This window comes from Watersipora subatra, chromosome 7, assembly GCF_963576615.1.
Source record: "Watersipora subatra chromosome 7, tzWatSuba1.1, whole genome shotgun sequence".
Classification (NCBI taxonomy): Eukaryota; Metazoa; Bryozoa; class Gymnolaemata; order Cheilostomatida; family Watersiporidae; genus Watersipora; species Watersipora subatra.
In genome coordinates this window covers 4,168,189-4,183,888 of record NC_088714.1, presented here as the reverse complement: position 1 = coordinate 4,183,888, position 15,700 = coordinate 4,168,189, and the positions used below count along the sequence as shown (strand labels likewise).

Below are 15,700 nucleotides of genomic sequence, written 5' to 3'. Positions count from 1 at the left end.
TTTACGATTAAATATTTTAGGTTTGAGTAAAACATATTCATCTGTTGGCCAACAATAAATTCTCACGTTTCTTTGCATAGTAACAGCTGAAATACAGCTTTGTATGCAGCTTCTATATACTTTTGTTTGTTATATTTTATTATAAAGACGCTTTAGAGTTTTTCTGTCTAAATTTGTAAAATTTTGACATAATTTAAATTTGACATTAGTCAAACTTTATTAAGTAAAACAAAATCAACTTTTATGAAAAAATATGTTAGCCTTAGATATGGTTTTGGTCCGAAAAAAGCTATAGTAGACCTTTACACATATTCCAAATGTTATCTTTTGCTCTTCATTGCGGTGTTGCATTTTAGCTCAACAAAAAGAGTTCAAACAGAGTCCAGTACAACATCTAATACAGACTTGTTCACTAACTTCTCTAGAACAACAAAAACTATAAGTAATAATGAAAAGAGTGGAGGTGAGAAGGATGAGTAGTCATTGAGTCATATTTTATATACAGATCATAACTGTGGGTGTGACAGACAGAGTTAAGTATATTCTTGTGATTGTGACTAAATATTCTTTAGTTTCAACATCAATAAAAGGAGTAGAAACATAGCACAGTACCTCACCTGATGTACTCACTTCATACAAGTTCTTGTTAGCAATTTTCGCTCTACAACAAAGACTATTAGTTATAACAAAAATGTCTTAGAGGGATGAGTAGTCACTGAGTCATATTTTGTAGACTGATCAAAAATGCAAAAAAGATTTTAGTACAACATTGAGATTACATTTTAACAAAAGTACATCAATACGCCAGGGTTTCTGGGTAATATTAGAAAAATTCATCATGTGCACGTAACAAATAGGCTTCCTTGGTGGGTCGAGTATAAGTTGTGTTTTGCTTACAGCTAAATCTGTAATGACACAATTTTGGTAAAGGTTGTAATGTTGTGTAAAATTTATATTTTTCTATTGTTTCAAAATGGGACCCAGAGTTTGGCTATCAATCAGGGCAATTGAATAAGCATGTGGCTATGATGTTTGTCAAATACAAAATGTAGTTATAGTCTAAGAATGTTTTACCCAGAAATATAACAAAACTTATCTGTTGCTTTGTATGCAGCTTCTGTCAGTTCAAACAGCTTTGGAAGCTTGAAATTTAAAAAATATTGTGGAATGTAGTACATTAGTTTAAACGAATAAAATGTCAACTGAAATATTTATTCTCTATAATTGTAAAATAATTTTAATTTTGATGGAAACATTTCATAAATGGTTTTTATGACAAAAATTGACTCCATCCCAAATTTATAACCAATTTTTTATACAGATATGCACACTTCATAATATTGGTTGGTTTTGTTAGGGGAATTTGATTGTAAATGTAAATTTACCAGTAATTAGTATTCATATCAGTAATGCGGTTTTTCCTTTTTTCATATCTATTTGCAGTTCAACTGCAGAATAATCCTGCTCAAGTCTATTAGTACTGCTCTAATCTTTAAAACATGAAAATATTTAAAATTTTTACCTTTTTATATATTCAAATAGTCTGCAATTAAATTAAATTACCAAATTGTTTGTTACTAACAAGAGCCTCATAAGTAAAAGTAGCGCAACTCCTAACAATGTAGGGTTATGATGCGCCAGAGACCAACAATTCCAGCATTCAAACTGCTGAGTCAATCAGAATCAATATTCAAACATATTTTGAAATGATACCCTATAAAAAGGAAAAAATTATTTTGAGGTTTTTGCTAGAAAAGTGAAAAGTGTCTGTTAATAGTAAATCACTGAAACTTTGTTGAATTAAGATTTATTTCTAACAAGTCTCCATTACTAAACTACTAAATTCTTTGAATTGCCTAAACTATTACTTTGAACTGAATATCAAGGAATGTAAGAGCAGTATAGTAAACGCCATTTGATTAAATGGACTGAGAGTCATTGAGTATCTTATTGACAATAACTGTGCTGTTGGAAACCCCGAAGGATCCAGAAAACAAGGTAGAAATGATTAGCTATTTTTACTCATCATCTTGTAACATCTGTTTCTATATTTATACTGTTCTATCCATCTGTTCAGAGAGTCAGGATTAAAAGTTTCTATTAATCATTTAGTTGGACTGTTTAGTAGCTCGGTACTAACTTTGTATTCAACTGATAGTCGTCTTACTATTAATAGTACTTACTACAATAGCCCCTACTATTAATATTAATTACTACAATAGCCCCTACTATTAATAGTACTTACTACAATAGCCCCTACTATTAACAGTACTTACTACGATAGCCCCTACTATTAATAGTACTTACTACTATAGCCCCTAATAGCCACTAATAATAAAATGGTCAGGTCTCATCTTTACTAGATGGAGTTTATATTTTTGTGTATTTAAGTATATTTTATATGCTCTGGTATAAATTATAGGAATGCTCAAAAGCATTCAGCCAAAATTAAATCTCTTCTCGTAATATTTAAGGTTATGCTACAATGTGGGAAGATTTAAATACACCACTGATCAGTGACAATTGCTTGTTGCTTCTACATTGTCCCAACGTAACTACATAAATGGATTAAAGTATGGCGCAGGAACTACTAGCGCTGGACAATTTGTGCAATCCTGTGCTAAGCTATGCACTGGTCAAAGGAGTGACCTTCGTCCACCCTAATTGGCTATACATGTAATTATATTGTGGTTGGTATAAAATTAGCACACAAAACCGTAGTACCACCTGTCACTAGCCTAGCAAATGATTAACATCTTAATAGAGCATGATTGAGTGCTTGCAGTTTTCATGACATGGTATTTCATTAGATAATTCCATCACTAGATTAACACATTTCAATATGTTACAACTTGCATACTCAGAAATTAGTAGCATAAACATTCATTTAAGCAACAAACAAGCTTTTAAAATTTAAACCTGTCATGTCATGACACAGAATTTAGTTACTGTGTTGGTCAAATAATGAGAAGTTGGTAACATAACAATTGCTACAGACCTCAACTCGATTCAATCACTTTTAACACTTAGTTGAATTAAGCTGGGTATGTAATAAATATAATCAAAGCTGTGGTCAAATATATTACATAATTGTGATGCTGCAGTTTTTATTGTTTGTAATTATAGTTATAAATAGTCGAATACCCAAGCATTGCACGGGTATTTAAAACAGCTGATGAACTGTTGTAGGTAATGTAGTTGCCTGTCACTTGCCATTAGCCTGGCACATTGCCAATGGCTAATTTGAATAAGCTAGTATTGCTAAACTTACCAATAAGAGCAAGCATAAAATGGTGCTGCGCCGTAACGCAGAGCGGGATGCGTAATTTCACCCACATAGTGACATATATCGTCACATGAACGCATCAATCTCGCGTAGCTCAATGGTTTAGCATATTGTATGGGAATGGGAGGTGCCGAGATCAAATCTTCTGCGATACGGATTCTTCATTCTAAGATTTTAATAGCTATTGCTAGACAGACAGACATCCAAACAGATGACAAACTTTGAGTTTTACTTATATAAATTCAAGTGAAGAAATGCATGTTTGGAGCTTTTAATTTTTTCTTTGATAATCCATATCTTTTGTGTTAAGATGGTGTTACTCTTCTGTGTGGCCTGAAAACAAAGTTCTGCCTAGAATCAAAGGGAAATAAAACAAGTTAGGACATAGTTTTACACAGTTTTTTCATGCATATGTATACACTTATCCAACTTGTGGTAGTTATTAGGATGTCATCTGCATGCACGAATACCTGCTCTTCATGCCAATTTTTCTATGTGTCTTTGATCAGCTTGAGTCACTTGTCTAAAGCTCTCTGCACAATGGTTTACATACAAATATATAATAATAATAATATTATATAGAAAATGAAGTGAAATATCAGATCTTGGTGAAATTTCACAATGCTTAAGTGCATTTGGAGTTGATTGTAAGATGTTTACAGAGTATAGTGCCACAGCACTTCTTAAAGGATGATGTTCCTAATATGATAATATCTATTCAGAATTTACTAAATGTAAATCGTGTTGAGATTTTACTTAATAGTTCTTGTTGTTAATGCAATCTACTATAGTCAACATTTTTACATCAGACAGTATGAGCTCTGAATGGTGCTGGATTACTTGCTCAAACTCAAACTTGCTATTGGAGGAAATTTTGTCATTTATTCTTATTGGCCAATGCACATTGTGCAGTAGCAAGTCCGTTGACGTCAAGTGACAGGAACCGCTACCACTAGAATTAGGTAAGCGTGAAATGATTAATCTGCCAGGATGCTCTGCCTATATAAAAGAGACACAGAACATTTGAGTTCAGAATCAAGTCTGATCAGCAACAGCTACAGAACACAGTAACAGTTTTAGTTAACTAAACATTACTAGTTTAATTATGGGTTATCTAGCTAGAGGTTGTGAAATGTCATCTCTACTCTTGGATGAGAGTGACTCCTTTACACTATCAACTAACTCTCTCTATCTTAATAGGTAAGGAAATACTCTCAACAATAATTTATCTCAATACCTCAGCTTAATTTAATAACCCCAACTATTTATTATATATATGAAATTAATATTTGTAGGTTTATTGACTATTCAGCAAGGGTTAAACTGTTATATTAAATTTTGTCTTGATGTCTGTGTTGTAACTTGCTTCTATTGATTTCAGCTCGAAAAATCACAAAGTCAGAAGTTTACAGGCTGTTCTACCAGTAGATGCCTTCTCATTGTTAATCAACCAAACAACATCCAACTCAGAAGGTAACAAATGTGATTTGTATTTATAATTGTGATCCTTGATTGATATCTGAATGCTTGTCTTCCATGTCAGTAGTTGGTGTTCAAACTTTAGCCTTGAATTTTGTAGACCCGAATTCTGGTGATTTGGTGAGCTCGCGATTATAATTTCAAGACCGTCATCAATTTGCTAAGAGACAAATTCTCAAGTTTATATCTCTTGAAAAAAGTTAACTCCATCCATCCTTATTATTTATTTTATTTATAAAGACTGTTATATTGCACTGCAGAGCTTGATGTAGAGTGACATCTTTTACTATTGATTTTACATGTATGTACAAGCATGTAAGCTGATGAATTGCTGTTATATTTTTCTTATATACAACCAATCTGTAGTTTCATTCATTGTCTGACAATCCTGTTTGACTATTATATGGTTTTAAATGACTTTACTGTCCTATTCTGACAATTTATGTGTAATATATATGTGTGTATTCAATATAACAAATATACTCCTTAAAAACTAAACATAGCTTTATTCCTGATTTACTGTCTGATTATAGCAAAAACCTGCTTGATCACAAAATACCACCTGTATTATGCAAAACTTTTTTATAAAATTAAAACCCTAAGAAAGAAGAAGCATTGCATGAGTTATTTTTTAAGAAGGTAATTGTGAAATGTCTTAAACATTTTTAAAGTGGCAACCAAAAACGTAGTTCGTGGTATAGTCATTATTAGCAGCTGATATCCTAATTGTCATACTATAGAAATATATAAACGGTCTTATACTGATGATGTTATTATGACTAATCAGTTGACTTCTAGAAGTCAACTATCAGGTATTGGTAGCTGCAATGGTAGCTGCAATGGCAGCTGTAATGTACTGGGTGTTATTATGTACAACAAACGGCAATAATGAAAGGAAAAGATTATATGTTTATATCTCTCCCCTGCAATAGGAGAAATACAATATTAAAAGTAAAATGGCAAGCTGCTGTGTACATGTAATATGCACAGGCTGGGGGAGCTGTATATCATTGGCCATAGCAACCAATATCAAGAAGTTGTGATATTTATCTAGATTTCTGTATCTATTTCTAAAAAATTATGCTGAATTTAAAAATCTAAACAGATTTTAGCTGATTGTCATAGAAATAGATGTATATCTATAAGAAAATGTATAGGCCTATTACTTAATTTTGCAGATATTAAAAACAGCTTGGCAGTACCACGATATTGGGTACAGCCGCAGTATCATCAACAAAATCTTTAGAAAAATAATAACAGTAACATATTGTACACCATCGGTCACTATATACTTTTTGATCTTGTAAATTCGAATGATTATTCTTATAACTAAATCTTATAATAATCTTAAAAAATCGAATAATTATTCTTATAGTTAATATTGTAATAATCTTATAAGAATTGTTAGAAAAATATCATCGTCATTTCCTTTACTTTCACTGCTTTAAACATCAGTTGGAATACCAAAGTACTTATTATAAGTGTCCAAAATGTTGGAGTCTGGTAGAATCAGCAAAAAAGAAATGATTACTTTTCAGTACTTCTACGTTAATTACAGAAATCTTCGGCAATTGGACAATGCCATAGACTGGTGAAATGTGCACGTTTTTCTCATGAAATGCGCACGTCTTAATGGTTCTACTTTCTGTCGCACAGCCTTATCGGCGTTTTGTTGGCTGGTCTTAATTTTGATTAAGAAAGGCTTTTCAAGTTTTTATTGCAATTTTAGGCTAAATTAATCTGTCTATTTATGTATAATCCGATCATATGGGTTAGTTTTAGGACATTGCGTCAACCTTTAAAAGACTTGGTAACATATTTAAATATGTTTATATGTGTTTTGTATCATTATTATACTTAAACGACTCTACACAAAAAAGGTTAAATTTTTTGATGGGATTTTGGTACAAGGGTTTGGTAACAGCCGTTGATGGATACTTTTTCAGGAGTTGTGTGTGCATATGCATTTATCATAAAGCTCCCAAACACTCGCTTCGCTTGTGTTTGGTCGTGGGATGATTACTAGCCTGTCATCTACCTGCATGAATACATGCTTTTTGTCTTTATGTGCCCATGTGTTGATGTTTCAATGATCACTTCACACTGCTTGTCTAAAGCTTTTTGAATAATGATTTACAGATTTTTTTATGTAGTTTAAATGTGTATTAATTATAGCAATTATAATTCTTAAATACTGAACACAGATTTTTTTGGACTTACTGTTCGATTGTAGTCATTGTTGACAGCTGATGCTCTAATAGTTGTTCTACTATAGAATCATGTAGGCAATTCTATACTAATAACAATAACGTAAAAAGACATTAATAATTCAAGCTTTAAAGTACCTGGCTTACAGTAATGTTGATGTGGTTAATTTTAGCAACAGGCCCCTTCTCATTGATAGATATATAGTCAAGTAGCCCACCTGGCACACTCACCTTATACAGGTCTGTTCAATAACTTACACACTACAATAAAGACTATGAGTTATAATAAAAGACATATTGAGAAGGACGCGTAGTCATTGAGTCATACTTTATACACAGATCATAACTCTGAGTGCAACACACAATGTTTGGTACACCCATGGAGTAAAATCAAAGTACATCTGTAATCTAGGAGCATCTGATAAGATTAGAAAAGTGCATTATATGTTCATAACTAATAGGTTTCCTTAGCAAGGGTTATCAGTAGAAACTGTATGAACTTCTTATTTTATTATATCTACAGTATGTCAAGTTGAATGATGTCAAAGTAAATGACATCAGCAAAAGTATTTTGCAGTCTACAAAATCATGCTTGCCATATTATATAGAAGTCATAACATTTGTCTCCCTCAGCTTGAAGTCTCTACATGTAAATGTAGCAGCTGATGTAATGTAACAACATGACATAACATCATGCTGTTTTTAAAGCAATAGAAAGATGTTATAAATACATTTTTATATAAACCTTCAGTCAATTCAAACAACTTGTAAAACTTGATGACTGATTTGAAGATAGAAACTATCTTCAACTGATGAAGTGATGGAACAGTCAGTCTTAAGACTAATCAGTATGATAACAAACAGTCTGACTGTAAATATACTCTATTTTTACTAGCATTGAAACATCAACTAGGAATATATAATATTTGTGTACAAAATATACGTACTGAGTCGCATTAGTTTACCAATAAAATATTAAAGCTCCAACATGTTAAGGTAGCCAAGGTAAGCTAGAGGTAAAATTGGTTCCGCCATGTTTAATATTTGTTTTGTACATGTTTTATTATTGGCAAATATGTATTCAGTGTCAGAGTTGTGCAGTTCAATATCCCTTCAATATTTTTCTCATAATTGTAGAACCTCAGGAGTGACAGTAGTAAAACTCATAGCATTACAAGGCTATGTTTTGGAGACAATCATACGTCTTTCCAGAATTCACAAAACTGAGTCAATCGCCCTTGAGAATTTTGAAACAATACTCTACATCAAAAACGAGAATGTCTTGGGAAGCCTTTTCTACAAAGATAAAAATAAAAATCAGTTAAAAATGTTAAAAAAATTGCAAATTTTGTGACAGCAAGGAGATAGTTTTTAAAAAAAACAGAAAGCTTAAACAAATACGTTCAAAAAAGAAAATACAAGGTGAGATGACATTGTAAGAGTGAAGCCATCATTTCATGAATATATTCAAATCTTTTTATATAACAAGTTAGTGGATAAATTTTCTTATCAAATGCTGTTGTTTGAACCAAAAATCTACCAACTGTGTTTTCCTACAATTAAGCAAAAGTTTAGTTGTATAGACTTTGCAGTCAATATTGAAAGACTCATTTGAGCAACCGTGAAAACTTTATAGTAACCATAAGAAGCCTAGAAACCAAGTAGAACTTTGAAACATCACAAAGTGTGCTATAAAAAATTATAATTATAATATTAGATTGGGAGCAACTAAAAGCTATTAACATGAAAAGGACTTGGTTAGAGTTATGATAGTGACATAAGTCAACATAGTTTGGAGTTGGAGTACAACCATTGGTGGTTTTAAAAATGTTAATTTTTGTTTATGCATGTATTATAATTACGGTTCGTTACATAACTTGTTCTTGAAAAAATACTTTTAGCATTTGATAGGTTATTGTTATATAACTTATAAATTTTTAGTTTTATAGCATATTACTTAACAGCATCATTGCAGTAATCTGATCTCACAATGGATTGACACTCATAACTCCTCTTTTATTGCGCATAAAAAGCCAGTTTTTGCTGTAAACTGTAGCAAACATATCAATGAGCACAATAATCTTTTAGACAATATTTTTAAATACAGCTATAAAATAAAGATATGTCTTCAAATTTAGAATGAAATAAAAAATTGAAAGTTCCAACAGATTGCAAAGCAGGAAACTGGCTATTATATTATCGCAGGTTAATTGCAAGCAATAGATGTCAACTGGTAAAGATATTTCTCAGCTTCCCAATGCATATTTATCAAGAGATCTATGAGAAGTTAGAGGTAAGTTAGCAGCTTTATTGCATTCAAAAGCATTTATGTATGTCGGTCCACTCAAAAGAGATGGCAAGATATAGGCGACAGTCACTCGTAAAAAGGCTAAATTTATCTTCCAACAACCTGACGAGCCCTTTGAAAAGTACAACACCAGCATCCAACTGACCGCCACCTTTATTTGACCACCACTATAAAGGATTGAAAAATAGAGCGTCAAGGTCTTCAAAAAAAGGTTTTACGGTAGGTTTAAACTCGTGACATTTCAGGTTTTATTAGAGTTTGAAATGTTTTAAACACAATGTTGATCAGTGGTAAGTGCTGGTTGCATCTGAAGGTGTCATAACAAGTCTGCATAAAAATATTTCATGCCACAAACATGGCGCAGGATCTGATAGTGCTTGATAATTTGTGCAATTTTGCACTAAGCTATGGCCAAAGAAGTGTGCCTCTTCCGCTCTGATTGGTTGTAATTATAATGTGGGTGGCATAAAGAATACCACACAAACAGTCTGACTAACTGTCAGTGGCCTAGTAAATGATTAATGATCTTGATAAAGCTTGATTGAGTGCTTGGAGTTTTCATGACGTGGGATTTCATTACATTACTCCATTATTAGATTAACACATTTCAATATGTTACAATTTACATACTCTAGAAATTAGCATACAACATAAATTTTTATTTCAGAAACAAACAAGCATTTAAAATTGAAAGCTGTGATGTCATGAACACTTTTGAATAAAAATATTACGATTTACTTACAGTATTTGTTTGGTTCCAAAGTGTGTTTAGTGTCATAGCCTGTGCTCCCATCTAATAATATATGTAAATAGAGGTTTACCAAAATACTGATAAGTTGTATTTATCTACTGTGTAGGTTAAATAATGAGAGGTTAGTAACAGAACACTTGCTACTGAACACAGCTCTATCAAATCTCTATTGCCGTTAGTTGAATTGGGTTAGGTAAATAATGGACATACTCGAGGCTGAAGTAGAATATATTTCATGATAGTAACACTGCAGTTTTATTGTTAATAATTATGGTTATACGAGTTTTTAGTTAAAGGTATAGTTAGTACATGTATATGGAGCATTTTATCCTATATCTGAAATTCTCTATCTCACGGGCTAAAATGGTGTTATGGTTTTGTGGGGTTTAATAACAAAGGTTGAAGTAGAATATATTTCATGATAGTAACACTGCAGTTTTTATTGTTTATAACTATTGTTTTACAAAGTTTAAGTTAAAGTTAATGATTAGTATATAGAGTTTTTAATCTTAAATATGAAATTCCTTATCTCTTGTATTGAAATAGTTACGCTTTTGTGGGGCCTAATAACAAAGTTCTGTCTAGAATAAAAAACAAATGAAGAAAGGATTGTTAGTTTTTAGTTTTACACTGCCTTCACATTTATATATCTATTCAATTTATAATAATTATTAAGATGTCATCTGCATGCGTGAATACCTGATTTTTATGTCTATGGAACCATGTGTCAATTATCAGAGAGAGAGACCTGTCTGCGCACTGGTTTACGCACATATGTACGCACCTGTAAAATGCGTCAAAATGTTAGTACAATAGTTAGCTTTGAGTTGATGGTAAGAGATTTACAGAATATACTGCAGTTGTACTTTTTAAAACATGATGCTCCTAATATGGTCATGTAATTGCATTCTTTAGTAGGCATGATTCACCATATTGAGATTTTGTTTATTAATTCTTGTTATTAATGCAAGCAACTGTAGCCAACATTTTTATACCAGACAGTAGTATAAGCTCTGAATGGAACTGGATTACTTGCTCAAACTCAAACTTGCTATTGGAGCAAATTTTATCATTTATTTTTATTGGTCAAAGCACATTGTGCAATTGCATTTCAGTTGGAGTCAAGTGACAGGAGCTGCTATCATTAGAATTAAGCAAGCGTGAAATGATTAATCTTCCAGAATGTTCTACTCACGTATATAAAAGAGACCCAAAACATTTCAGTTTAGAACCAAGTCGAAACAGCTACAGAACACAATAACGGTTTTAGTAAACTAAACATTACTAGTTTAATTATGGGTTATCTAGCTAGAGGTTGTGAAATGACATCTTTACTCTTTGATGAGAGTGACTCATTTGAATTATCAACTACCTCTTTATATCTTAACAGGTAAGGGAATACTCTTAACAATAATTTATCTCAATACTTTAATTTAGTTTAATATTCTCTTAATGTTTATCAAGGTATAAAATCAATACTTGTGAGTTTATTGACTATGCAGCAAGTGTTAAACTATCATATTGGATAGTGTCTTGATGTCTTCAGTGATAACCTGCTTCTATTAATTTCAGTTCTAAAAGTCAGAAAATCAGAAGCCTAAAGACGCTTCTACCAGTAGACACTTTCTCTCTATCATTTGACCAAACAGCACTTACTACAGCAGGTAATAAGTTTGATTCTTATTTAAAACTTTGATCCTTGAGTGATACTTGAGTGTTTGTCTCCCTTGTCTGTAGTTGGCATTCAAACTTTAATCTTAAATTTTGTAGACATAAATTCTGACGATTCGGTGAGATTTCAAATATAGTCTCAAGACAATAATCACAGTCATTGATAACCAAATCCCTAAGATGGTAAACCAGTGAGATGAAGTCTCTCTTTAGAATAAAGAACATCAAAAAGCTCAATTAAAACTCCATCCATTTATATTATTTATTTCCTTTATCAAGCTTATTATAGTATACTGTAGAGCTCTCTGTGTGTAGAGTAGCAATATCTTTTACTATTGACTTTATGTACAAGTAAATGAATTCATGTTATTTGTTTTTTTTCTTTTCTACAAATAATCTGTAGTTTTGTCCAATGTCTGACCTTGTATTGTTGTTTCACTATTATATGACTTTTAAATGACTTTACTGTTTAATTTTGACAATTTATATATAATATACATGTATATTTAAAATTACAATTATACTTTTTAAAAACTAAACATGGATTTATTCCTAAATTAGTATCTAATCGCAGAAAAATCTTCTTGATCACAAGATAATGACTATTTCATACAAAATCATTTTATAAATTGGAACACGAAGAAAGAAAAAACACTTCACAACTTATTTTCTTAAGACTAATATTGTGATTGTAAAGTGTCTTAGAGAAAGTGAAAAGGCTACTAAAAAGGTAGTTATTGGTATATTCATTATTAATTGCTGATATCCTAGTAGACGTCTTACTAAAGTAGTATATGCTGTAAAACCTCTAATTGACCGCCACCTCTATTTCAACACTACCTGTATTTGACCGCTTCTATGGGAGAAGGGTTGAACAATAGAGTGTAACTCTCTAATTGAACGCCACCTTCATTTAACCACCACTTGGACAATCTTTGATCTTTACAAGCCTATAATATTAAGCGATCAGTAGAAATGTGTCCACAAAATTGTATTAATAATGATTCGTTTACATCAGTAGGAATAAACCTCTTCGCTCTCCAACTCCAAAGCTTTTTGTTTTTTTTTCATTAAAATTTCAAAAGTAACACCACAGAAACTATTAAAAATGATCCCAAGCTACTAGTAGTTCTTTGTTTAATGTGGTTTTAATAACTCGAAGTACATGTATATAAAAACAGTTTACATTTATGGAGATGATCGATTAGTTTTGGGCCAAAGGTTTGGTTTAGCGAGCAAAACCTTTACGCATTATATTTGTGCTAAATTCAACCCGTAAAGGTTTTGCTCTGCCAAAAATAAAGATCAGCGCAATAAAAGAGTTGAGGTCAGAAGACATTGTAGAAGGTATTGGACAATCAGAAGATGTTTGTTCCATCAAAAGCAACAATCAGAACACAACTATCTGAGCAAACGATGCAGATATGTTTGTTTTAAAACCATTAATTATTGTTTCTCCATGTATTATAAGTATGGTTTGTTTACGTCACTTGTTCATGATCATATATTTGTAGCATTCATAGATTATCATTATATAACTTTTAAAGGTGAAAATTTATAGCATATTATTTGATAGCATCATTTCAGTATTCTGATCTTACAATGGGTCGACGCTCATAACTCCTCTTTTAATGCACACAAAAAGTTAGTTTTTGGTTGCAAACTGTAGCAAACATATCAATGGGTGTAATGAGCGTTGCAGCATTGTTAAATATAATGCAATGTAATGTAATGCAGCATTGTTAAATATCAATATAAAAAAGTAGGTCTTCAAATTTAGAATGAAATAAAAATTGAAAGTTCTACCAAATCGCAAATCAGAACACAGGCTATAATATCATCGCAGGTCAATTGCAAGCAATAGATATCAACTGGTTGAGACATTTCCTGTTTTTTTCAATCCATAATTATTAAGAGATCTTTAACAAGTTGAAGGTAAATTAGCAAATTTATTGCATCCAAAAGGTTTAATATTACTCCACCATAAAAAATGAGGATAAAATATAGGCGGCATTTGCTTCGCCCATAAAAGGGCTAAACTTATCTTCCCGAAATTCTGACGAGCTATTTGCAAAATACGATGCTAGCCTCTATTTGAGCGCCACCTCCATTTGACTGCCATTATAGAAGAATGGTTGAAAAATAAAGTACCATGGTGTTAAAATATTGTTCTGATATTGTTAGCTTGACTAATCAGTATACCTCTAAAGAATGTCAGCTATCAGCATTTCACAGATTATATAGGGTGGTTTTATATTTTATATTGGCTAGTGTCCTCATGGTAATACCTTTATATTAATCATTTTAAAAATAAAATTGACCTCTCTACAAGGAAGCATCAATTTTGTAAATTTATGTACATGTTCTTTGATTGTCGCATGAATTTAAAAAAAATGCACAGGTTATAAAAAACAGTTTATAAACATTATATTACCTTGCCTACTACATTACATTTACACTAAATTACCTGGAACCGTTTATGAGCTGTTTTTATTACCTATAAAATGCTGGTCATTCACCTAGTGGGTGACTGGTTGATAAGCTTTACTTGTGACGCAACATCGTAATGTGTATTTTAACCAGTGAAATGAATATCTTCACCATAATTTATCACTCTGTACAGTTTAATGCTGTAGTCTATTAAATAAGCCCGATGCCTTCAGAGCAGGAAGTTCGGAGATCAAATCGTCTATAAAGTGGATTTTTTGTTCATGAAACTTTATTGCTATTTCTAGACAGAGGCTTAAATTTATATATATACATAGATAAACAGATCTAAATGGTTACCGCTGATCTAATGTTTCACCAACTAAACCTGAAATAATAATAAATTTACAGGGCAATAATAGAAAAGATATTGTAGATTTACAGCAGGATATCATTTGCAGGCCCTAACCAAATTTTTCTAACCTGAAAATAAACTATTAAAAGCTAGCTTTGTTCAGGCTATAGTTTTGTTCCGCAGAGTAAGTCACTGAACATATTAAAAAATGAGTTGTTAGAACAACAAAGAGTATTAGTTATAATATAAAATGTTTTAGAAAGGGTCTGATGTTACTGAGCCATCGTATGTACACTAATCATAATTGAATATGTAACACACAAAGTTTATTAGGTCATTAAAGTTGTAGTTAACATAAGTGCATCTATACATAAGGGTGTCTCCGTGCAATTGTAAAAGTGCATCATAAGTCCGTAACAAATGGGCTTTTTATAGCAAGGATTATCAGGTTAAGCTGTGTGTACATCTTGTCTCATCTTATCTATGTCAAACTTCATGATGTGTTAATGAAAATACCTTCCATTTGTTACCAGAAAATTAGGCTCATGTTAATGATTTCCTTATTATGCAAATTATTTATATTTGTCACTGACAAGAACACAACAGTCAATTCACATAACTTTCTGCTTTCAGCTAATTCTTTAATGGTACAATCTAGTTTGCATATAAAAAATAAATATTTCATATAAAATCTAGTTCCATTGTTTTAAAATGTGACACGATGATTGGCTGCTCAGTACTCTTTCTTATCTAAGCGTATGGCTGTAATCCAATTTTGCATAGAAATCAGAGTCACCAAGTTGACTGTGTCGGTCTGCACCTGGTGTTTTTTTTATCAATAAGCAGATTTTATTGAACTCTGTTGACCTTGTGAACGACCAAATGAATTTGAGATAACAAGAAACTTACCGGTCAAAAGGTGAAAAGATTATTGTAAAATACTCAGCAAAGTATCAAGAGCAGGCCTATGGCAATTTTTCTTGTTTAATCAAATATTGATTTTTTCGAAAAATAGCTTTAATTAAGCTATAGGTTCGTTCAACAGAATTACTAAACATAATAAAAATGAGCTATGAGTACAACAAAAATTATTGGGAATAATAAAAAACATATTGAGACAGATGAGTAGTCACTGAGTCATATTTTGTACACAGATCATAACTGTGGGTACAACACAAAGAGTTTAGTACATCTATGAGATTCTGACTTAAGTTCC

General features: G+C 31.7%; 2 long non-coding RNA genes across 2 annotated transcripts; both read left to right on the top strand.

The window, feature by feature from the left end:
* The first annotated feature begins 4,344 nt into the window (after positions 1-4,344).
* LOC137401041 (uncharacterized) lies at positions 4,345-5,143 on the top strand. The gene is made up of 3 exons (XR_010979279.1): positions 4,345-4,486; positions 4,668-4,759; positions 4,866-5,143. It is a non-coding gene; the product is annotated as an uncharacterized lncRNA (long non-coding RNA).
* A 6,132-nt stretch (positions 5,144-11,275) lies between these two features.
* Positions 11,276-12,153, top strand: LOC137400337 (uncharacterized). The gene is made up of 3 exons (XR_010979259.1): positions 11,276-11,421; positions 11,604-11,695; positions 11,802-12,153. It is a non-coding gene; the product is annotated as an uncharacterized lncRNA (long non-coding RNA).
* The last annotated feature ends 3,547 nt before the right edge of the window (positions 12,154-15,700 follow it).